The sequence below is a fragment of the Drosophila ananassae genome (assembly GCF_017639315.1).
Source record: "Drosophila ananassae strain 14024-0371.13 chromosome 4 unlocalized genomic scaffold, ASM1763931v2 tig00000061, whole genome shotgun sequence".
Taxonomy (NCBI): Eukaryota; Metazoa; Arthropoda; class Insecta; order Diptera; family Drosophilidae; genus Drosophila; species Drosophila ananassae.
This window is the reverse complement of record NW_025319038.1, coordinates 671,953-696,709: the sequence shown is the minus strand read 5'-3', so window position 1 is coordinate 696,709 and position 24,757 is coordinate 671,953. Positions and strand designations below refer to the sequence as shown.

General features: G+C 38.1%; 1 long non-coding RNA gene across 1 annotated transcript; it reads right to left on the bottom strand.

Annotated features, from left to right (window-relative positions):
* Positions 1-9,324: 9,324 nt before the first annotated feature.
* Positions 9,325-24,387, bottom strand: LOC123257764. The gene is made up of 2 exons (XR_006507878.1): positions 23,868-24,387; positions 9,325-9,359 (listed from the first exon to the last, which is right to left on the bottom strand). It is a non-coding gene; the product is annotated as an uncharacterized LOC123257764 (long non-coding RNA).
* Between the last annotated feature and the right edge of the window lie 370 nt (positions 24,388-24,757).

The window sequence follows — 24,757 nt, the reverse complement described above, 5'->3', positions numbered from 1 at the left end:
CGTCGCTTGGGGAGGTCTACCCAGGAGCCAGTCTGGAGGCGGTGGACTGGGACAAGATCCCCAGCAAACCGAGGGCCCGCGTATGGCTGACAGAGAAGCCGGCGGACCCTGCCACCATTCTGGCCATGCTTAAAATGTGCAATCCCACACTCCCTACGGCGGACTGGAGGGTCGCCAAGGTGGAGGAAGCAGTGGGACTGAGAAGGCAGGTTGTCCTCACTCTAAATGAGGAGACTGCGAAGATCCTGGAGGGTGCTGGTAGCCGTATCAAATACGGATTCGAGCACGTGTCGGTGAGGATCTACAAGTCGGATGCGAAGAGTAAACCTGGAGGCATCGACTTGGAGATGGACCCACATGAGCTAGACTCGGGGGAACCGACCGAAGAGGTCCACCCAGAAGGAATGTCAGATGTGGAGGAGGACATTCTGCAAGGGTACACCTCAGAGGAGAGTGACCTGGCGAGGGCTCTTGGTGGCGTCGGCATGGAGGAGGACTCATTGCTGGGCTCCGACACCGAGGCGGAGGTTACTGTGGTGGAGAATCTAAAGGATGTCCCTGATATTCCTGCAGATAAACCTCCATCACAGTAAGGTGGCTTCCGCCGCCCTCCTGCTCCATCTTGCAGAGAATGGAGCTGACGTGGCCCTTATCCAAGAACCCTGGATCCACGGAGACAGGATTCTCGGTCTGGGGGCGTCGGACTTCAGGCTGTACACAGCCGATATAACAGGTAAAAAGCGAGCATGCATACTCGCAAAGAAAAGCCTTAATACCTTCTTGCTACCAAATTTCAGCAATGAAGATCACGTAGCCGCATCGATAGAGGGCCCAGACGGCCATCTAAGAATATGCTCGGCATATATGGGTCACGACCACCTAGGACCTCCACCCCATTCGCTACTCAGGCGGCTTGTGGAATACAGCGAAAGGAAGGACATCGACCTAATAATAGGATGCGATGCCAACGCTCATCACAATCAGTGGGGAAGCACTGACACAAACGAGAGGGGTGAGTCAATCTTCGATTTTATCCTCAGCTCTAAGCTTCTAGTGGGTAACAGAGGTTCAGAACCCACCTTCGTAGTCAAGAACAGAAGGGAGGTTCTTGATGTCACATTATTCTCGCACTCCCTGGCTGATGCAATCACCAGCGACCAGTGGAGAGTCCTTAACAAACACTCATTTTCAGACCATCGCTATATTAAGATAGTAGTAAATTTTGAAAACTTCACCAAGCAAGCAGTACGAAATCCTAGAAAGGCAAACTGGGAGCTCTATAAAAATATACTCGATAGATCCTTAGGCGAACCGCCTTCAGAGACCATCGAGACCTATGAGGGGCTCAACGCCATGGTAGACAAGCTTATTGCGACTAGTGCAAAAGCTTACCAGGGCCTGCCCCAAGAAAAGAATAGGTAGCAACAGATCGAAGAAGCCTCCGTGGTGGACCTCGTCTTTAGCCCCCTACAAAAATAATGCGCATAGGGCCTTCAACCACGCGCACCGTACCAACACAGACGAGGCGTGGGAAACCTATAAAGCTGAACTTAGGCAATATAACAAAGAATTGCGCAAGGCAAAGAGGGTTGCCTGGGCCAATTTCTGCACCAACATTCAGGAGACATCAGAGGCCGCCCGCCTAAGAAAGATTCTCTCTACTACAGCCCCCATCGCAGGTTACATTAAGAACACGGAGGGGTGCTGGACAACCTCAAGCCTGGAAGCCTGGAGACCCTTATCAACGCACACTTCCCGGGTTGCTCATCGGAAGGAACAACCCAGGTGATACGTAGCCAGGGTCACCAGGGCTCGCTCAACTACCTACTTAGTGACAGAAACCTTAAAGGTATTCTACCAGCTCAGTTATCCAGAGCCGGTATTAACCTAAGGAAATGGATTAAGAAAATCTTCAGCACAGTCTTCACTACTGGTATGATACCAAAGGCATGGCTGTGCACGAAGGTTGTATTCATACCCAAGGCGGGGAAACCATCCCACTGCACCCCCAAGGACTTCAGACCTATAAGTCTGTCTTCCTTTCTCCTTAAGACTATGGAAAGATGCTTAAGTCTCCATCTACAACTTAACATTAACCCAAATGACATCTCATGCTCTCAGCATGCTTACGAGAGGGGCCGATCAACAGAAACAGCCCTGCACGAAATCACTATGATCGCCGAGCGAGCGATCAACTTTAAGGAATACGCACTTGTTGCTTTTCTAGACATAGAGGGGACCTTCAACAACATCTTGCCGTGCTCAATCATAATGCAATGACGGGACTTGGAATAGACGACCGATCAATTGACCTAATACGGCAGATCCTGGTCAACAGCAGTGTCGAGGCTACTCTTGGAGGTTCGACTGTTCGAAGATACGTCAAGAGGGGCAAACTAACTTCCGAAACTTCTAGGGGAATCACTAGTTCTTAATGATAGTGCGAAGTACCTAGGCATCACTCTAGACAGGAAACTGGACTGGAAGCTGAACACCGCAGATAGGACTAAGAAAGCGGCAATAGCACTCAATACCTGCCGCAAGGCGGTAGGCCTGAAATGGGGAATGTCCCCCAAAATAGTCAGATGGTTATACACAGCGATCATCAGACCAATCTTATTCTATGGAGTTGTGGTCTGGTGGCCAGCCCTTGACAACTCCTTATGCAGGGAGAGGTTCAGGAAGACTCAGCGTATGGCGGAAGTCTGTATAACAGGCAGTCTACGCACTACGCCTAGCGACGCCCTAGATATCATCCTTGACCTACTACCAGTAGAACTGATGGGGGTAAAGATAGCCACACTGGCGGCAATAAGACTGCGAGAGGCGAATCTATGGAGCAAGAATACTTTCGGTCATACCAGACTGGACCTACACCATTTCATGCCTGAGGGGGGTACGGATTACTGCGTGCCCGTCGACCAACCCACCACTAACTACAAAGTCTTAATCCCCTCGAGGGAGGAATGGGATGCCCGGATACCGGGACCGGAGGGCTCCATTCATATCTATACAGATGGATCAAAACTTAACGGCCAGGTGGGAGGCGGTTACTTTTGCAAGCATCTGAGCCTAAAGAAGTCCTTCAGACTCCCCGACCACTGCAGTGTTTTCCAGGCTGAAGTAGTAGCCATTAAGGAAGCACTTGAATCCCCAGCTCTAAGGGGCAATCGGGGCACAATATGTATCTTCTCAGATAGTCAAGCAGCACTCAAGGCACTTGACGGATTCTCATCCAACTCCAGGACAGTCAATGACTGTCGCAGATCTCTCAACGAGATGGCTGAACAGCATGACATCTACCTCATCTGGGTTCCCGGTCACAGGGACCACGAGGGAAACTGTGCTGCAGATGAACTAGCTAGGGCAGGGACTACCAACACTCTCCTACCGGAGAAAGAACTTGTAGGCATACCCTTGGCTACTTGCAGGCTAAAGTGCAGGGAGTTTTTCGACCTGGCAGCCAATAGGAAATGGAGTAATCTCCAGACCTGTAGAACATCACGTTTGATCTGGCCGACACGCTCTCAGAAAAGATCGGCGAGACTTATTGCTCTGACTAGACCGGAATGCAGCCTAGCGATTGGGGCAATCACTGGGCACTGGCTGATAGGCGAACACGCAGCCAGGCTTGCAGTCCCCCACAATGATTTCTGCAGGAGCTGCAGGGACGAAGAGGAGGTAGAATCGGTATCGCACCTCTTATGCCACTGCCCGGCACTCGAACGCAGCAGACTCAAACACTTCGGGGCCGAAGAACTCTCGGACCTTAACGATCTCTCAGAGATCTCTCCACGCGGATTGGTTGCCTTCATAAAGAAAGCAGGATGGGACCATGGGCCGCCATAGGTAGGCATATATATGCACCCTGGTAGACAGGAAGGGGGGGGGTAGCATCTCGGTGAAACCCTTGCTCCAGCGGCAGCACAAGGAGCCCTAGCGGCTCAAGTGGAAGCGAGGGGGTATTCTATGACCCTCTTGCATCACCGCCCTAATCTAACCTAACCTACGTAGGTTACATGATATCATTGTGATTGGGCGGCCATCCTGGGATAGTACCACCCCATGTCCGAAACCTGACGCGTCCGTTGTTAAATCAAAGGGCCTCTTAAAGTCTGATTTCTTAATGACTTCTACCTTTTCGGGTGAAGTTCGGAGTCCCTCTTTTGACACTATGAACCCCAAGTATTCAACGCTCTTTTTAAAGAACTTGACTTTTCCTGGGATACTCTCATGCCTGCTTCTAAGAATTTTGTTAAGACCCAATCCAATTCCTTTACGTGGTCTTCTATTGTTTTTGAGAAAATTATGACGTCATCGACATAAACATAGAGATTCCCTCTTTTAGGACGTCCTTTGAAAGATGCTCGGAGCATTTTTAAGTCCGAATGGGATTCTACAAAACTCGTATTTGCCACTGTTTATAGAAAAGTCAGTTTTTTCCCTATCTTTTTCCGCCAGCTCTATCTGATAAAAGCCTGATTTGAGGAAGAGCGTTGTGAAAAATTGTGACTCGCCCATGTTCGACTGTATTGTCGAAATTGTAGGGATAGGGTATCTATCATCCACGGTTCTTTGGTTTAGCTTCCTGAAGTCTATAACCAACCGCTTCTTCTTAGCCCTGTTTGGGTCTGTTCCCTTTTTATCTACAACCCAGGTGGGGATGTTGTATGGGGACTTGGATGGCCTTATTACGCCGTCCGTTTATTTTAAATGGCAGCGCTTCGTCCGGATCGGCGAAGGCTTTATGATTTTTTACAATCATTTTATTAAAGGTGGCTTTTATTGCCAGAGGAACGTCCTCATCATCAATTTTAATAAAATTTACGTTTTCTTCCTGAGTGAATCTGATATTTTCATTTATATTGTTTGTGTGCAGAATATTGCCGGTAAAATCGAGTTTCGCATTCACTTGTTTAAGCAAGTCGAGCCCGATAATGCCGTCAAAGTCTTTGAAAAAGGGTGTTTGTACGTTAAACACAGAAACTAGACATTTTTTGTCTATTTTGGTGAAGCCATGGATACACTTCACCGTGAAGGGTTTCTCCGCTGCCACGATGCCTTTCAGCCCCGGGATTGGAGTAATGTAATTTTTAGACGTACCTGTGTCTAAAAGTAGTTTTATTTCCTTTCCTGCTACCGTACGTGTGATGTAAGGGAGCAGGAATTTTACCCTAGAAAATTACAGGAGTCTTCTGCATCCAGCTCATCTTCTATTTCAGTAGCACAGGCTTGTGCTTCAGAGTCATAGTCTTCGTCGTCGGTTTTTCTTCCGGCATGAAGTTTATTTTTTTTTGGAATCGCCCCTTGGCCATGTTGTGGGCTGCCTAAACCTGGAAGAGGTGTCAACCTCCATTGGCTCCGGAGCTGGCTGACCCTGAGTGTTGTAGGGTCTTTTAGGTCCTAATGAAGTGAGAGGTTTTTTATCGCCCCAAAGTTTTGGGTCTGTTTGTAGTGGGTTTGGGGATTATTCCAACCTGTTTGCCGGTGGATGTTCGGCTTATGTGTTTTCTCTTCATTGTGTCGGACGAAAGTGGCCGCAAAGGCGCTTCATTCGTTATTTGATTCGGCCTCTTGTGCCAGTGCTAATGCTGTTGGCAAGTCTCGTGGCTTTGACGGAAAAAACGGCTATTTTTAGAGGTTTTTTTAAGCCAGATACGAACGCATGCAAAGCGTCATTTCTGTGTTGTTCATTTAATACGGCCGCTGCGGCTGCGTTATGCGTCATAATTGTCTTGTTAGTTAAAAGCGTTAACTTTCGTTCTACCTCGTCGTAGTACTTAAGCAGGGGCAGTTCCCCTTGTCTGCACAAGGTTAATTCTTTTAGATGGTATCTATACGTTTAAGTGAATTCAACTCCTTTATAACTGCGGCTAATTTCCTATCAAAAAGTTCCTGTTGCTTTTGAAGTGCGCCAGTTGTGGCGGCTTCCATACTCGCAATTTGTTCTTCCTGCATTCTTTGTGTCCACTGCTGGGTTTCTTGGTTTGTGACGTTGAGAGCGCTGTCAAGAATTTTGTTTTTTGGTTTTCTACTTTTGTGTTGAAAAGCGCGAGAACCTCTTCGTCCGACGAAAGCTCTTTGTTAACTCTGTGCATGGGTGTGACGGAATTGATTTCAGTATTAACATTTTTTCCCAATGATTTACAAAATATGAATTCTATTTGAACTTTTTTTATGAGTACTACAAAATTCAATTATGAGCTTGATGAATATTTTTTATTAAAAATTAAATACCAAAAACTGTTTTTTTTTTACAAAAAATATTCTTTAATTGATACCAATTTTGTATAATGGAATTAATAATGTTCCCTCTGCTAGATACTGGCCAAAAATTATTCTCTGAATACCTTATTTATTGGCGAAGAGTTTTAGACAAGAAGCCTACTCACATTTCTTAAGATTATTATGCTGTCGCTGCTACTGCTGTCGTCACTGCTGCTGCTTCTGCTGTCCCGGGGCGAGAGGTAATTTCACAGCTCCCTTTGTTTTTGTTTTTTGTTAAAATAAATTGCAAGCCCGATGGAATTGCAAATTTTTAGTTATTTTATTGTTTGGAATTTACTTTGTAAATGCACTGTACTATGTCGCGCGAGTACTTGAAACTCCGAATTTGCAGTTACTTCGTAAAATCACGGGATTTTTTGTATTGGGTGCGGGTTTTCAATACATTGGGGCGCCAGTTATTTGTAAGCGTGGGCTATTATATTTATTTAATTATTTTCCTTAAGCCTATTTAGGCAAAAATTAAATAATAAACCAATCGAGTTATTTCACTATTTATTCACTTCCCTAAACCTGTTAAGGTAAAGGTTAATATTGGATTACAATTATTAATTTGTTAATAATTCGTTAGCACAACTATGGTTGTGGAGTACAGATTTTTGACTAACTTAAGGGTCTGATCTGGCTGCAGCTTTAGGCCTTTGCCTGGTCGCAGCACTGTCGCTAAAAGTGCCGTTCGGCAGTTTCTCTTTGTGGGAACTGGGTGTGTTAACTTTTATAGCCACACTACAAATAACTAATCTACAAACATTTTATTATCTTTCCTTATGAACAGTTTGTTTTTTATTTTTTCTGTTAGTAATCGTAATGTTATCTTTTTTCCTATTTCCGTAACTGTATACGAACCTAACTTATGCCCTGATTCTTTTTTTAATAAAATTTTATTTTCTATTTCTTGGTTCGTTATTTGTCGTTAGTTGTAGGGTCATAGAATTCTTTATTGCTCTTTTTATTTTCTTCTATCATAATTGTAGCTCTTTTATATGCTATTTCTAATCTGTACCTACTTTTTTTTGAGTAATCTTTTATATTATAGATTACATCTATATAGTATTCATAGTATTAAAATGTTTTAGCAAGTTATTAGTTTTCTCAAAGACTAATTCATATAGACAATAATTGTGTGCCATAGAAGGGGTCGTGTTGAAGCAGAATAAAAATATTGAAACCGAAATGATGATATGGTATATGATATATATGTCCGAGATGAACGTCTGAATTGGCCCGTACCTTAATATAAAAGATATTATGTAGTGACATATTTAGTCATGCCTTCCCAATCTTTTGACCTTGGCCAAGGTTTTGGTAATGCCTGTGTGACCTCCTTTTGTAGGATCATTGTGGAACATAGCTTCTTTTCATTTTCTATTAGGGTTGTTGGCACCTAGTGCCAAGACCTACTACCCATTCAAGATGCATCAGCAGGTCACAATATACAAGCATCAGACCCACTAATGTTGGCACCTAGTGCCAAGACCTACTACCCAATCAAGATGCATCAGCAGGTCACAATATACAAGCATCAGACCCACTAGCCTATTAATAAATTAACGATAAGCATAAACCAATATCCAACCTACTAACCCGGCACTAATCGAGGGCACCGGAAGCAGAATCCGCATTATCAGCGGGAAGAATGACCGACTGACCCAAGCAAACAAAACCAGCCAGCTAAGCCGAAATGCGTGTGCAAGCAGTACATGAACAAACAATCTGAGTCAGCAGACTCAGAGGTGGGTGACCCTGGCATTAACATTAGTTTTATCACGTCCATAACATTGACCTTTCTTAGATTTAAAGATGTATTATTTAGCATCTTATATAAGAGTTGTTCTTCTGAAATAAAGATAGTTGCGAAATCAGAGTGAAGTCTCGTTACTCAGTGTCAAAACCACGGCACTTAAAATCAACTTACTTCGAGTGATCCTGTGTAAAACGATTCACTATGTAGGACTCTCTAAAAACTATCTACTTCGCGTGGCTCCAGTGTAAACGGACCACAAGTAGAATCCGCGGCATACCAGTCTACTTCAAGTGTTGCTCCCGTGAAACGGACCACCAGTAGGACCGGCCGATAAGGAATCAGCGGAACCACCATACCACCGGTACTTGAGGAAAACCAGCACAGGACTTCAAGCACCCCACATCAACTCCAGCCTGATCACAGCAAGCGCCTGGTCAACCCGAGAAGTCCCATGCAGAATCCAGGTAAACTTAGTCAGACTATTTACGTTCTTTGGCTACGACTCCGGGACCTACCGCTACTCCCGCGAGTTCAAGTTTGACGTAGTTGACCGGGTTGAGTAGCGCTTCTCTCAATAATTTTAATATTTTGTTGTCCATTTTCTTAAAATTATCAATTGAAACTTATTCAAAGATATTTTCTCACGGTGTGATTTTTAGTTTGCTGATTTTATATATACCGGCTTGCACTTTAAGCCTTTGGAAAAACTGACATAAGTCAAGAATTCCATTGCTATATAAATCGCTAACATCATATCTTTGAGAATACTGTTTATTCAACCTTGGAAAAAAAATATTTTTCCATGGTTGAATAAACATAGCATATTTTTTACGTGCAAGGTCACTACTTTACGTACCTCGCGGCGGTTAATGAGTTAAAACACGTTGGGCTTTGAAGCTTTTTTTATAGATTGCCTAGGCAATTATATTTTTTTTTCTCCTGAGGTGGTTTTATTTATACGTCTGTTAATGTTTTTTAGTTCTTCAATGGATTTTCTTGATAACGCACCTGCGACATTATTATCTTTACCCCTTATATACTCTACTGTGAAGTTATATTACTATAATTCAAGTCTTATTCGTGTCAATTTGAAATTAAGATTTTCCATTGAAAACAAATATGTAAGTGGTCTGTGATCTGTTTTGATATTAAAGTGTCTGCCATAAATACATATATAGTCTGAAGTTGGTATTGCCCAAGGAATTGTTGCCAGATCTCGTTCTGTTGTGCTTTTCTTGCTTTCACTTTGTAAATGTTTTGCAAATTTTTGGGAGTTGGAGTCCATTTTTATTTTGAGTTTAAACTGCTCCACACGCTTGCTTACTTGCATCTGTAATTATACAAAATTCTTTGCTTAAACCTGTGTGTTATAGAATAGTAGGGCTTATTAGTGCCGATTTTAGATGTTCGAAGGTAGTTTGACAGTTAGCTGTCCACTCGAATTTTACATTTTTATACCCTTGCAGAGGGTATTATAATTTTGGTCAAAAGTGTGCAACGCAGTGAAGGAGACATCTCCGACCCTATAAAGTATATATATTCTTGATCAGGATCACCTCCTGAGTCAATATGAGCATGTCCGTCTGTCCGTCTGTCTGTCGGTTTCTACGCAAACTAGTCTCTCAGTTTTAGAGCTATCGAGTTGAAACTTTGCACACATCCTTCTCTTCCTTGCAGGTAGAACATAAGTCGGAACGGCCGGGATCGGTCGACTATATCCTATAGCTGCCATATAACTGATTGATCGGAAATGCCATGGACTTTCCACACATGTTATATTTGACCAACATATCTTATGTACAAAATTTCATAAGGATCGGCCGACTATATCCTATAGCTGTCATACAACGATCGGAATTGGCATAACTTTGGTGTCTTTGGTGTCGGAATTGGCATAACCGTCTGTCTGTCGGTTTCTACGCAAACTAGTCTCTCAGTTTTAGAGCTATCGAGTTGAAACTTTGCACACATCCTTCTTTTCCTTGCAGGTAGTACATAAGTCGGAACGGCCGGGATCGGTCGACTATATCCTATAGCTGCCATATAACTGATTGATCGGAAATGCCATGGACTTTCCACACATGTTATATTTGACCAACATATCTTATGTACAAAATTTCATAAGGATCGGCCGACTATATCCTATAGCTGTCATACAACGATCGGAATTGGCATAACTTTGGTGTTTTTTAAGTTAGAAAGATGGGATTTGGTACAGATTCTATTTTGGGGAAAACAATCTGATCTGCCAATTTTCATGAGGATCGGCCGAAGTTAGAAAGATGGGATTTGGTACAGATTCTATTTTGGGGAAAACAATCTGATCTGCCAATTTTCATGAGGATCGGCCGACTATAAACGATCCACTATATATCTAATAAAATAAGATGGGTGGCGCCACCTAGCGGACTGCGACTGAACTGCAAGGGTATATCAACTTCGGCTCTGCCCGAAGTTAGCTTTCCTTTCTTGTTTTTAGATAATCTTATTATGTGACGGGAATAATCGGCGAAGTTTTTTAATTTTGACTACTACTATTTGTTGTGCTAAGTAGTCAAATAAAAACATTTTCAGGGGATGCTATTGTAGTTGCTATGTATATCCTATGTTCAATTTCTTTGTTTGGAATCAATACACTGTCTTCTATTGAATCTATTTTAATTTTTCGGACAACTTGGGATCTTTTTGGTAGAATTATGGAGTTATTACCATAACTGTATGTTATTGGAACATAAATTGGAAAATTTAAGTTATTTGGTTTAATTATAAGTCAATCTTCGGATGGCTTGAAATCTAACTGACAGTTGTATTTTTTGATAAAGTGGATTTGTAATATTCCATCACAGGGAATCGCGAATTTTAAATTTACAATATGAAATTTATATGGGATTATATATTTAGTAGTGTGTATTTCAATGGATATTTGTCCTATGGATTTTGTAATTTCTTGACTAATTCCTTGTATGTTTATTAAATAATCAGATTGAATGTCAGCAAACACATCGGAATTTTCTTTGAGTATTAAAATTTCTCCAGCAGTGTCTATTAATAATAAAAGTTCTTTTCCTATTGCGTCATTTTTGAAAGTTTCAAATGCATTTAAACCAATATTGATAGTATGCAGTTTTACCTTATGTTCAAGCATTGAACACGATAAGAATTCCAAACATAGAATGTAGGAGATCGGACCCATGTGAATAAGTGATTAACAGCATGGTTTAAAAGACGATCTCCTGCAGTCTAACCAAATATTTATGTGGTGCACTTGAAGCACTTAAGAAAGGGTCACATAGCATGTCAGCGAGCAGTCCGTTGATAAGTAGTTTTAAATAGATTTAAGATTTTCATGTATGTTTCTTGTAAGAGACTTGAAAGAAATAAAAACAGTTTTAAAAAGGAACTCATTGGAGTATCACGAATATTTACGGGGCTCCTCTTAACATTTGGTCCATCGCGACACCCTGACGTTTTCCCCCCTGTGGTAAGAGACTCAGGTTTTAAAAAACTGGCACCTATAAGTGGCTGTTGAAAAAATTAAAATTCTCAGCCCAAGGTAGCTAAAAAATAAGGCTGCGATCTGAGTAAAAAAGAGCTCAGTTTAAATATCGTAGTCCTCTGTTGTTTCCCCCCAAGAGGTAAGGAACACAGAGAATAAAATAATATAAATGCCAATGAGCATAATTGAATAGAAAGGAAAAACAAAAATAAGTAAATATTTCCTTCTATCGTGTTTTCGGGAACGACACCGGAATAATAAAAAATATATATATTAAAATATATATAAAAAATAAAATTTGTGTGTTGGCGTATCCGAGGCCTACATCGGAAAAGTTAAAAAGTAATTGTGAATACTTACAATACAACCGAACTTAAAAAAAAAAACCTACAAATATTAAATGAAAAAATATATATATTATATAAAAAATATAAATATAATTATTAAATCGGAAAACATAAAAAAAAAAAAAAAACACAACATCAGCATCAGTATCAGCATCAGCCGTGACTAGCAGAGGAAACATCAGTCACAGCAGCAGTGAACACCCCAAGCAGGAGCACATCAGGAGCAATATCAGCCGAAGCAACAGCACCAGTGACGCAGAAGCAACCTCCGCAGCGACACCAAGTTCAACAGCAACATCAGCCAGCAACAGTGACAACATCCCAAGGAGAAGCAGCATCAACAGCGCAGCGACAAGGAAATCACCAAACCATCAGAAATTATATTCATCGGCAAGTTTGGTCTTTTAGTTTTATAACTTTTTAGTTTTATAACTTAAATATAATTTAAAAAAAAAAAAAACCAATATGTCTACAAAGGAAAAAATCGCGATTATAGAAGACCAGGTGCGTCTCACCCGGCAAGTAGATGCGCTTCTCGCAAAAAATTCTTATTTAGAAGAGGATAGGGATTCACTTAAAAACATCGAGCTTAGAGCCTGTACGAACCATAATCATTTGGTTCAACTTGGTGCTGTAGAGCACGAATATTTTACAAAAAATCATTTCGATAGCATGCTATCAAAATTCAAGTCCGCTAAGGAAAAAATTAAAAAAAATTATTGGCCAGGATGAGCTATTTTCTAGGCTTGAGGGTGCCATAAAGAATCTCGAGGATTACCTCGAGCAAACTTATATAGAAATCCAGGAAAGGAAAGCTGAAACCTTTCCGATAAGAGTTAAAAAATTAAAAATGTTTCTCAGCAGAGTAGAAACGGTGTCCGATCTAATAAATATTGAAGGGCTTAATAATAAAGATATGCCCAAAATAAAAGAGCTCAGAGAAGATGTGGAAATACACATTGAGCTCATGAATAATAAAATCGAAGTGGGTCGATTAGAAAAGGTAGAAGGTAGTAATCCTAAAATGGACGAACTACCTACCCTACCAAAAATTGAGGTTCCCAGTTTCTTTGGAAACTCCAAAGATTGGGACCATTTTTATGAATTATTCAAGGAGCTAGTGCATTCAAGAATGGATTTAAGCCCATCCTTGAAGCTAAGCTACCTTAAAAGTGCTCTAAAAGGGGAAGCACGAAATGTGGTCTCCCATTTATTGCTTGGCTCAGGCAATAATTATGATGCAGCCTGGGAGTTGCTCATAAAAAGGTATGAGAATAATAGAAAAATATTTTCAGACCAATTGAATCGCCTGATTGATCTTCCAAAAATAAATTTGGACTCATATAGGCATTTAAAAAATACAATTGATTCTATAAATGAATCAATTTATATGATGCGTCTCAAAGCAAATCTGACCGAAGAATCAGATTGCATTTTTGCGCATATTATTATAAAGAAATTTAATATTGAGGCTCTGCAACAATATGAGGGCCAAGTAAAAAAGTCAAATGACATTCAAAACTTGAAAGAAAGTTGGAAAAGAGTTGCCAACTAGAAAAATAATAAAAAATAGTCACACAAATAACCAAGCATGCCCGATGTGCAAAATGCCCGGGCATCAATTAAGTTTTTGCTATAAATTTAAAGCATTAAGTCCTCAGGAAAAAACGAATATGGTTAAAAAATTGAATTGGTGCTACAGATGTTTAAAGCACAGTTCAAACTCAAAATGTCCAAGCGAGCTAGTATGCTCGTATTGTCAAAAACTACATCATAGCATGTTACATTTTAACAAAGAGAATGTAAATACATGCATGACCTCTGAACCAGCGTTGTTGGCCACGGCGTATGTTCAGATTAAAGGTCAAGATGGTAAATTCGGGAAATTTAGAGCATTGATTGACAATGGGTCACAAAGCACTCTAATTTCTGAAGAAGCGGCACAAAAACTTAAGTATCAGCAACAGATGCCTGTGTTTCAAATCACAAATTAAAATTGACAATCAAGAATAATTCTAAATATTCAAAAGAAGTGAGCACAAACGCAATTGTTTTGCCAAAATTAATGAAAAGTCTTCCCACAAATAAAATTTTTATAAATAAGTCGGATTGGAAAGGATTCTATTTAGCGGATCGCAATTTCGACAAACCTGGTCGAATTGACCTGGTAATTGGTGCGGATTTATATCCACAAATTTTACTGCCGGAGATAACCAAAAAGGGTATGCTTCTTGGGCAAAAAACTATCTTTGGATGGACAGTGTCAGGATGCACGAAATCCAGGGGTAGTAATTCAATCGTAGCAACCAGTATCGTGCTCAAACAAATGGACCGATATTGGAAGGTAGAAAAAGAGGATAGCAATGACATAAAAACAGAAATAGGTAAAACTAATTTTAAAAAATTTACTAAAAAAGATGATAGTTGCCATCCAGCGAGGTGGCCTCTAGGGAAGTCAAGAAGCATTAGCTTCGGCTTATATAGGAGAAATAAAAGAGATTCCGAAAATAGCTTGGGACCCTCTAAAGCCTCCTGTTATGAACCATACAGCAGAAATAGTTCATCTGGCCAAACAAATAGAAGATTTGAAAGCAAAAAATTTAGAATTGAAAAATATCGACTTTCATCATGTGTCAGGTCATAGCTCCTTAATTTTGATAATGATAATCATAACTGTACTGATTATATCCTATGTAAGAAAATTAAAGTCGAGAAGACAATTGATGGCTATAGCATTGCCAACCCCAATGCCGAATGTTTAAAAAAAAAAAATGTTTATTTTATATGATTATTGTATAATGTAATGGTTTTATACATATGATTAAGTGATCAATTAAATAAAAAAGAAAAAGCTATATCTAAAGAAAAAATTAAAAAATATATATAATATTACAGTCCACTAAAAAATCGAACAAAAATAATAATTCATTTAATAATGTAAACACAAGTCAAGCACTTTTGTGGCCCCTTGCAGGATGTTCAAACATTAAGTTGAACATGGGAGCTAATAAAATAACTTAAACAATGTTAAAATATTTAAAAATATGTAATAGAATGATATAATTAACGACATATTGTTATCAAACAATTATAATAATAATAATTTTCTAATATTGAAGAAAACAAATTTAAAATATATAAAATGTACACCTTTTTTGTGGCCCTTTGCAGAATGTTCAAGCATTGAACACGATAAGAATTCCAAACATAGAATGTAGGAGATCGGACTCATGTGAATAAGTGATTAACAGCATGGTTTGAAAGACGATCTCCTGCAGTCTAACCAAATATTTATGTGGTGCACTTGAAGCACTTAAGAAAGGGTCACATAGCATGTCAGCGAGCAGTCCGTTGATAAGTAGTTTTAAATAGATTTAAGATTTTCATGTATGTTTCTTGTAAGAGAATTGTATGAAATAAAAACAGTTTTAAAGCAGAACTCATTGGAGTATCACGAGTATTTACGGGGCTCCTCTTAACACCTTATCTATTGCTAGGTATCTAAAGGGTCATGGGAATTTCTCGTTGTTGTTTTTATTATTATTGTTATTATTACGGTTATAACCTCCATTTTGTTAATTATTTTTTCCCTATAATTTCCTCTGATATTGCCTCGGTTATTTCCATTATAGTTATTAATACAGGGGTAATAATTATTGTTTTGGCCGTTATTCTTATTATAATTGAAAATAATATAATAGAAAATGGTGCTCGCATTTCCAGTCATTTCTGTGCTACAATTGATGTATTTGGTCACAGCTTCGTTCATTGTGAACATTTCAACTTCGAGTATTGATTTAAGCTTTTGCTGGTCGAAATTTTTTGTCATGACCCATATAGCTTCCTTTGTGCTAAACTTATCTGCATGCTCATAGGGCAATCCCTCATTGATATATGCAGATTCCAACAATTTTCGAAGATTTTCAATGTCTGTTGTAAATTGCGTGACAGTTTTTTGGTACATTTTTTTGGTACATCAGAGGTTTCACCTAAAATAGTATCCTTTAACTTTCTGGTAATGGCTTCTATAGTGGTTTTATTTATTTTTTTTTTATTTTATTGAAGTAACAAACATCTGTTTATATATACAATTTTAAAATGAATTAATTATAATTAAGAATTAGGAAAATTATTCTAAAAGAAAAACAAACAATTTAGATTTTATTACATCAAGGGATAATTCAGGGGAAAATAAATGGGACAATAGATTATAATTTTTACAGATAACACGAAAACGATCATGGTCCGCAAAATTTGATCTACAAATTGGTAACCAAAGGGGTCGGTAGGACCTGGTTGACCTATTTGGAACAGAAAATTTTATTTTTTCAAGTAAAAGATTAGAGTCAACTTGACCAAGAATGATTTTATGAAGGAGCATGGCCCCAGCACAAGTACGACGTACCTGCAATGGTGGCAGGTCTAATAACTTTAGCCGACAACGATATGGTGGAAGAAGACCATCTGAGTCCCAGTTTAAATATTTTAAGGCAAATAAAAGAAACTGCTTTTGCACTGATTCAATACTTCTTTGATGAACCATATACTGCGGACTCCAAACGCATGAACAGTATTCAAGGATCGGACGAACCAAAGAGATATACAACGTTTTAGTGGTAAAGGGATCATCAAACTCTTTTGACCAGCGCTTGATAAATGCGAGAGAATAGAGAAATATGTTCGTTAAACGACAGCTTGTGATCGAAAAGAACTCCAAGATCATTCATTAAGGAAACACGATCTAAAAAGTGATTCCCAAGTGAGATTTCCAGTCATTTCTGTGCTACAATTGATGTATTTGGTCACAGCTTCGTTCATTGTGAACATTTCAATTCATTATAAAACAGATTTAATTCCGATAATTCCTTTCCGATAAGAGTTAAAAAATTAAAAATGTTTCTCAGCAGAGTAGAAACGGTGTCCGATCTAATAAATATTGAAGGGCTTAATAATAAAGATATGCCCAAAATAAAAGAGCTCAGAGAAGATGTGGAAATACACATTGAGCTCATGAATAATAAAATCGAAGTGGGTCGATTAGAAAAGGTAGAAGGTAGTAATCCTAAAATGGACGAACTACCTACCCTACCAAAAATTGAGGTTCCCAGTTTCTTTGGAAACTCCAAAGATTGGGACCATTTTTATGAATTATTCAAGGAGCTAGTGCATTCAAGAATGGATTTAAGCCCATCCTTGAAGCTAAGCTACCTTAAAAGTGCTCTAAAAGGGGAAGCACGAAATGTGGTCTCCCATTTATTGCTTGGCTCAGGCAATAATTATGATGCAGTCTGGGAGTTGCTCATAAAAAGGTATGAGAATAATAGAAAAATATTTTCAGACCAATTGAATCGCCTGATTGATCTTCCAAAAATAAATTTGGACTCATATAGGCATTTAAAAAATACAATTGATTCTATAAATGAATCAATTTATATGATGCGTCTCAAAGCAAATCTGACCGAAGAATCAGATTGCATTTTTGCGCATATTATTATAAAGAAATTTAATATTGAGGCTCTGCAACAATATGAGGGCCAAGTAAAAAAGTCAAATGACATTCAAAACTTGAAAGAAAGTTGGAAAAGAGTTGCCAACTAGAAAAATAATAAAAAATAGTCACACAAATAACCAAGCATGCCCGATGTGCAAAATGCCCGGGCATCAATTAAGTTTTTGCTATAAATTTAAAGCATTAAGTCCTCAGGAAAAAACGAATATGGTTAAAAAATTGAATTGGTGCTACAGATGTTTAAAGCACAGTTCAAACTCAAAATGTCCAAGCGAGCTAGTATGCTCGTATTGTCAAAAACTACATCATAGCATGTTACATTTTAACAAAGAGAATGTAAATACATGCATGACCTCTGAACCAGCGTTGTTGGCCACGGCGTATGTTCAGATTAAAGGTCAAGATGGTAAATTCGGGAAATTTGGAGCATTGATTGACAATGGGTCACAAAGCACTCTAATTTCTGAAGAAGCGGCACAAAAACTTAAGTTGCCAAAAATAAAAGCGCTGAAATAAGTGGAATATCAGCAACAGGTGCCTGTGTTTCAAATCACAAATTAAAATTGACAATCAAGAATAATTCTAAATATTCAAAAGAAGTGAGCACAAACGCAATTGTTTTGCCAAAATTAATGAAAAGTCTTCCCACAAATAAAATTTTTATAAATAAGTCGGATTGGAAAGGATTCTATTTAGCGGATCGCAATTTCGACAAACCTGGTCGAATTGACCTGGTAATTGGTGCGGATTTATATCCACAAATTTTACTGCCGGAGATAACCAAAAAGGGTATGCTTCTTGGGCAAAAAACTATCTTTGGATGGACAGTGTCAGGATGCACGAAATCCAGGGGTAGTAATTCAATCGTAGCAACCAGTATCGTGCTCAAACAAATGGACCGATATTGGAAGGTAGAAAAAGAGGATAGCAATGACATAAAAACAGAAATAGGTAAAACTAATTTTAAAAAATTTACTAAAAAAGATGATAGTTGCCATCCAGCGAGGTGGCCTCTAGGGAAGTCAAGAAGCATTAGCTTCGGCTTATATAGGAGAAATAAAAGAGATTCCGAAAATAGCTTGGGACCCTCTAAAGCCTCCTGTTATGAACCATACAGCAGAAATAGTTCATCTGGCCAAACAAATAGAAGATTTGAAAGCAAAAAATTTAGAATTGAAAAATATCGACTTTCATCATGTGTCAGGTCATAGCTCCTTAATTTTGATAATGATAATCATAACTGTACTGATTATATCCTATGTAAGAAAATTAAAGTCGAGAAGACAATTGATGGCTATAGCATTGCCAACCCCAATGCCGAATGTTTAAAAAAAAAAAATGTTTATTTTATATGATTATTGTATAATGTAATGGTTTTATACATATGATTAAGTGATCAATTAAATAAAAAAGAAAAAGCTATATCTAAAGAAAAAATTAAAAAATATATATAATATTACAGTCCACTAAAAAATCGAACAAAAATAATAATTCATTTAATAATGTAAACACAAGTCAAGCACTTTTGTGGCCCCTTGCAGGATGTTCAAACATTAAGTTGAACATGGGAGCTAATAAAATAACTTAAACAATGTTAAAATATTTAAAAATATGTAATAGAATGATATAATTAACGACATATTGTTATCAAACAATTATAATAATAATAATTTTCTAATATTGAAGAAAACAAATTTAAAATATATAAAATGTACACCTTTTTTGTGGCCCTTTGCAGAATGTTCAAGCATTGAACACGATAAGAATTCCAAACATAGAATGTAGGAGATCGGACTCATGTGAATAAGTGATTAACAGCATGGTTTGAAAGACGATCTCCTGCAGTCTAACCAAATATTTATGTGGTGCACTTGAAGCACTTAAGAAAGGGTCACATAGCATGTCAGCGAGCAGTCCGTTGATAAGTAGTTTTAAATAGATTTAAGATTTTCATGTATGTTTCTTGTAAGAGAATTGTATGAAATAAAAACAGTTTTAAAGCAGAACTCATTGGAGTATCACGAGTATTTACGGGGCTCCTCTTAACACCTTATCTATTGCTAGGTATCTAAAGGGTCATGGGAATTTCTCGTTGTTGTTTTTATTATTATTGTTATTATTACGGTTATAACCTCCATTTTGTTAATTATTTTTTCCCTATAATTTCCTCTGATATTGCCTCGGTTATTTCCATTATAGTTATTATTACAGGGGTAATAATTATTGTTTTGGCCGTTATTCTTATTATAATTGAAAATAATATAATAGAAAATGGTGCTCGCATTTCCAGTCATTTCTGTGCTACAATTGATGTATTTGGTCACAGCTTCGTTCATTGTGAACATTTCAACTTCGAGTATTGATTTAAGCTTTTGCTGGTCGAAATTTTTTGTCATGACCCATATAGCTTCCTTTGTGCTAAACTTATCTGCATGCTCATAGGGCAATCCCTCATTGATATATGCAGATTCCAACAATTTTCGAAGATTTTCAATGTCTGTTGTAAATTGCGTGACAGTTTTTTGGTACATTTTTTTGGTACATCAGAGGTTTCACCTAAAATAGTATCCTTTAACTTTCTGGTAATGGCTTCTATAGTGGTTTTATTTATTTTTTTTTTATTTTATTGAAGTAACAAACATCTGTTTATATATACAATTTTAAAATGAATTAATTATAATTAAGAATTAGGAAAATTATTCTAAAAGAAAAACAAACAATTTAGATTTTATTACATCAAGGGATAATTCAGGGGAAAATAAATGGGACAATAGATTATAATTTTTACAGATAACACGAAAACGATCATGGTCCGCAAAATTTGATCTACAAATTGGTAACCAAAGGGGTCGGTAGGACCTGGTTGACCTATTTGGAACAGAAAATTTTATTTTTTCAAGTAAAAGATTAGAGTCAACTTGACCAAGAATGATTTTATGAAGGAGCATGGCCCCAGCACAAGTACGACGTACCTGCAATGGTGGCAGGTCTAATAACTTTAGCCGACAACGATATGGTGGAAGAAGACCATCTGAGTCCCAGTTTAAATATTTTAAGGCAAATAAAAGAAACTGCTTTTGCACTGATTCAATACTTCTTTGATGAACCATATACTGCGGACTCCAAACGCATGAACAGTATTCAAGGATCGGACGAACCAAAGAGATATACAACGTTTTAGTGGTAAAGGGATCATCAAACTCTTTTGACCAGCGCTTGATAAATGCGAGAGAATAGAGAAATATGTTCGTTAAACGACAGCTTGTGATCGAAAAGAACTCCAAGATCATTCATTAAGGAAACACGATCTAAAAAGTGATTCCCAAGTGAGTACGAGATGACATGAGGCATGCTACGGTTAAACGTCATAACCTTGAATTTTGAGCAGTTTAGTGAGAGGAGATTATTAGAGCACCACAAGAATACTTCATCAAGGTCAAACTGTAGATGTCTATGAAGAAAGTGGTCAGAGTAAGAAAAACAGAGCTTCTTATCATCAGCATACATACATACATCAGCATACATACTTCCCATCTCTTGGGAAGGCATAAAAGGTCCAAAGATAAATTGAATAGGGTAGTAAGAGGATAGCGTAGGATATCGGAGCAGTACCTAAGAATACAGATCAAGATGATTAAATTTAGACAAGTACATATTGTTTATATACGGAATATTATAAGGGTATGTAGAATTTAAATTATAAGAATCGGACGAATAAGTTGATTGAAAGAATGATGCAAAGCGATTTGCAATACCATGATCTGAAGAATCAGAAATATTTTTATAAGATAGGGAAGGAGGAAAAAGACTGGATTTACGTTTCATATTGACAAACGAATAAAAGGAGTGTAGCCTGTAACGGTCTTCTGCGCTGTTTGGGAAGGATTCGTACTTGCGAGGGCACGCTATAGAGTCCGGCTCTAGCTCGTCGGCTTTGGGGATGGAGATCTTGCTTCGTACAAATCCTAACACTGCCACATTTAATATCAAATAAAGTCCAGAATTGAGCGTGCTGGCGACAAGATAGATAGCTAGATACTAAACCGGAAGAACGGAAGAATTAATTCGACGCGGAAGAGATAGAGTTCGAAAGAGAGAGAGAGGAGAAAGGTAGAAAGTTTGCGATGCCTTAGATGTAAATAGGCTCGCGTACTGCCCACCCTACCTTTGGTCACAGTCCGATAAAGCATTGCTTTAGTGACCCCTTTGAACACCCTACAACCGTGGAGTCATCAGCTCAGTTCAAACAGGAGGTATTCAATTCATTATAAAACAGATTTAATTCAAATTAAAACTAATAAAAATTTGGCTAAGGCTAAAGAGGCGTTTGACATTATTTCTAAACGGTTGCTTGCATAAAACAAATCCTAATTATACGGGAGGGAAACTTATATGTAAGATTTATAAAAAAATATAAATTAATATGTAAATGTTTAAAGAAATAGGGGTATATATGTAATATAATAAAAGTTGGTATGAGTAAATATCATTTTTTGAAAGTAATAAAATAAATTTAAAATAAAGGTATTAGAAAAATGATAATATTTAAAATTCACTAGGATAGAGTATTCGTTAGTCATCAATTAAATCATTTAAATGAAATTCGTGCTGTTTTTATTTTTGTTTGTGTTAAGATGAAGGATGAATGCATTAAATTATAGAATTAAAATTCAGTGGGACTCGAAAAATTTTTTACAGTGTATATGTAAAAGGTAAATAAACCACTCACTGTAAATCCATCGGCGAAAGATCGATCTCTGCTTTGGGTTGCTGTAAATGAGTGTAATGAGGGCTTTGTACACCATAGAATTTTAAAACAAACTTATTTCCGCACGAGAATTAAAAAATTAATCAATTTAAAAATAAACTGTAACCATTTTTGTTCGCGAAAGTTTAAAAAATAAATATTATCTTCATATTTTCCAATTTTCCGCCGCCACTTCACTAAAAGCCTGTAATTAATTTAAATTTAAACTTAAAATTAAAACTATTGAACAAAGAAAATAAAGTTTAAAACAGTTTTATACTCTCGTGATTTGGGGGATGAAATGTAGATGAGAAAAAAGAAAAGACAATGATCGCCACGAGTTTGGAGCTGGGCGGCTGGGCTAGTGGATTTGATAATTTCTCTTTTGCTCCCTATTCCATGGCTGGTGGGGTCAACGGCTTTTCGTTTAACGGGTCTTGACTTCGTGGGTTTGCAAATTCCCTTATTCCATCCCTGCAGTCAGTTTTCCGGCTACTGGGTGTTAATTTTCCGCCGCCACTGTATTATTAGATGAAGATGATGATGATGATGAGGGGGAGGGGGACGAAGTTCACGGACTAACCGATCGAGGTTTAGCCGCTCCTGATCTGGGAGCCTCCACCAGGAGGGCTCCTGGGGTGCTTTGATGTGGACCGCCTGAATCTTTAAAACGGCCACAATACGTACCCTGGAGGTATTAGAAAACATATTTTATATTCACCTGATAAATTTTGATAAGGCCGCAACGAGGTCGCGCTTTTATAAAGCCGCGAAACAAAAACAAAAAACCCACAAACACAGGCTTAGGCTGCCCTTATCACCGTTGCAAATCTAGATAAGCGTATGCATGTAAATACAATAAAAACGATAAAAAAAAAATAAACACTTTGCACTTGCGCTGATCTTGCGCTGATAAAATTTACACTCGCAGAGAGAGATATTATTAGGCGTCTGCACTTCGTGGGGGTTTCGATAGAAAAGACCGAGCATGGAACAACCTACATGCCATTTAGGTTACCGGAAATGCAGAACAGCTGATATTGCAGCTTTCCTAAGCCTCCCTGCTGCAGCTGATTCCGCTTAGCAATTGGGCAACTCCCGAAGTAAAAGCTTCACTTTAACTTTCGGTTATAAAAAAACAAATTTACAAAGCCGATATGTATATCGTTTGTATTTGTTTACAATTTTAGTTTTTTTATTTATTGTTATTTAGAACGATACTGAGCCTCATAGTTATGAATATAAGGGACATCAATTAACACCGAAACCAATAGTGTGGGGTGGTGTACGTCTTCAGGAAGCGATTGTATTACAGAAAATAAGGTCTAGGGACCTGCTAAGTGTGTTAAGGATGGGGTTAATTTGGGAAAGAGCAATTTCAATTAATTCATCAATGAAGTCGTTATGGCAACTAGAATGCAAGGAATTGTCATCTTCACACGGGATCCAGGAGATTTGGGGAAGGTTGAAATCACCCATGATTAGGACAAATTTAGAGTCATTGACTAATGATAAAACGAGCTTGATAGCATTAAGGTGATGAAAGTATACCGTATCATCAACCGATGGAGGTATATAAGAACAGGTCATGAAAATATGAGACGGACCAACAGTTATTTTTACTGCGATAAACTCGATTCCAAACTGATTCGGGAAAGTATTTAGTTCAGCTGAGTATTTAATGCTAACAGCAATGAGGACACCACCACCGAAAGATGGCCTATCCAATAATTACTCACTTTGTGTAAGGTTGATGCACTTATTTTTGATTTAATCAGCTCTACAGCGAACGATTCATAGTTATGTCATTGTTAGGTTATCTAGTTAATTGCTGTTATGAATCGTTGCGGGTAAATTTTATTTCCATCAAATTCTAGGACTGCATGTGCAATGTCTTTTATGTATGCCCATTTGGCTGCGCCTTCAGCTTCAACTTCATTCAAAAAAATGTTGTTCAGACGATTCGGATGTCAGAACCGCAGGTATTGTCAAATCGTTTAAGTATTTTTCGTCTTTGTTAACGTTTGGGGCTAATTCTTCATCAGAATGTGTCTTTAATTGATCCCCTTCCTCTATTGTACAAGGTTTGTTTTCTGTACTTCTGCCTTCTATTGCTTCGTCTGTTTCACCAATCTCTATTATAGATGGGGTATTAATACAGACGGTATTATTATGTTTAAATAAAATTTTTTTTGGTTGAAGCTAAATTTAATTTAAGTTTTATTAAAAAATTTGACAACTGTGCCCAGTATTCCTAGCTTAATTGGAATTTGTTATTATGAATTATACGTACGTATACAAAACCTGTTTGGCCTGTTTGGTAATATGCATTTATACGATTTGTCAAAGCTCTCTTTTTAAACCCTTGCAGAGGGTATTATAATTTTGGTCAAAAGTGTGCAACGCAGTGAAGGAGACATCTCCGACCCTATAAAGTATATATATTCTTGATCAGGATCACCTCCTGAGTCGATATGAGCATGTCCTTCTGTCCGTCTGTCTGTTTCTACGCAAACTAGTCTCTCAGTTTTTAAGATATCGAGTTGAAACTTTGCACACACCCTTCTTTCCTTTGCAGGCAGTATATAAGTCGGAACGGCCGGGATCGGTCGACTATATCCTATAGCTG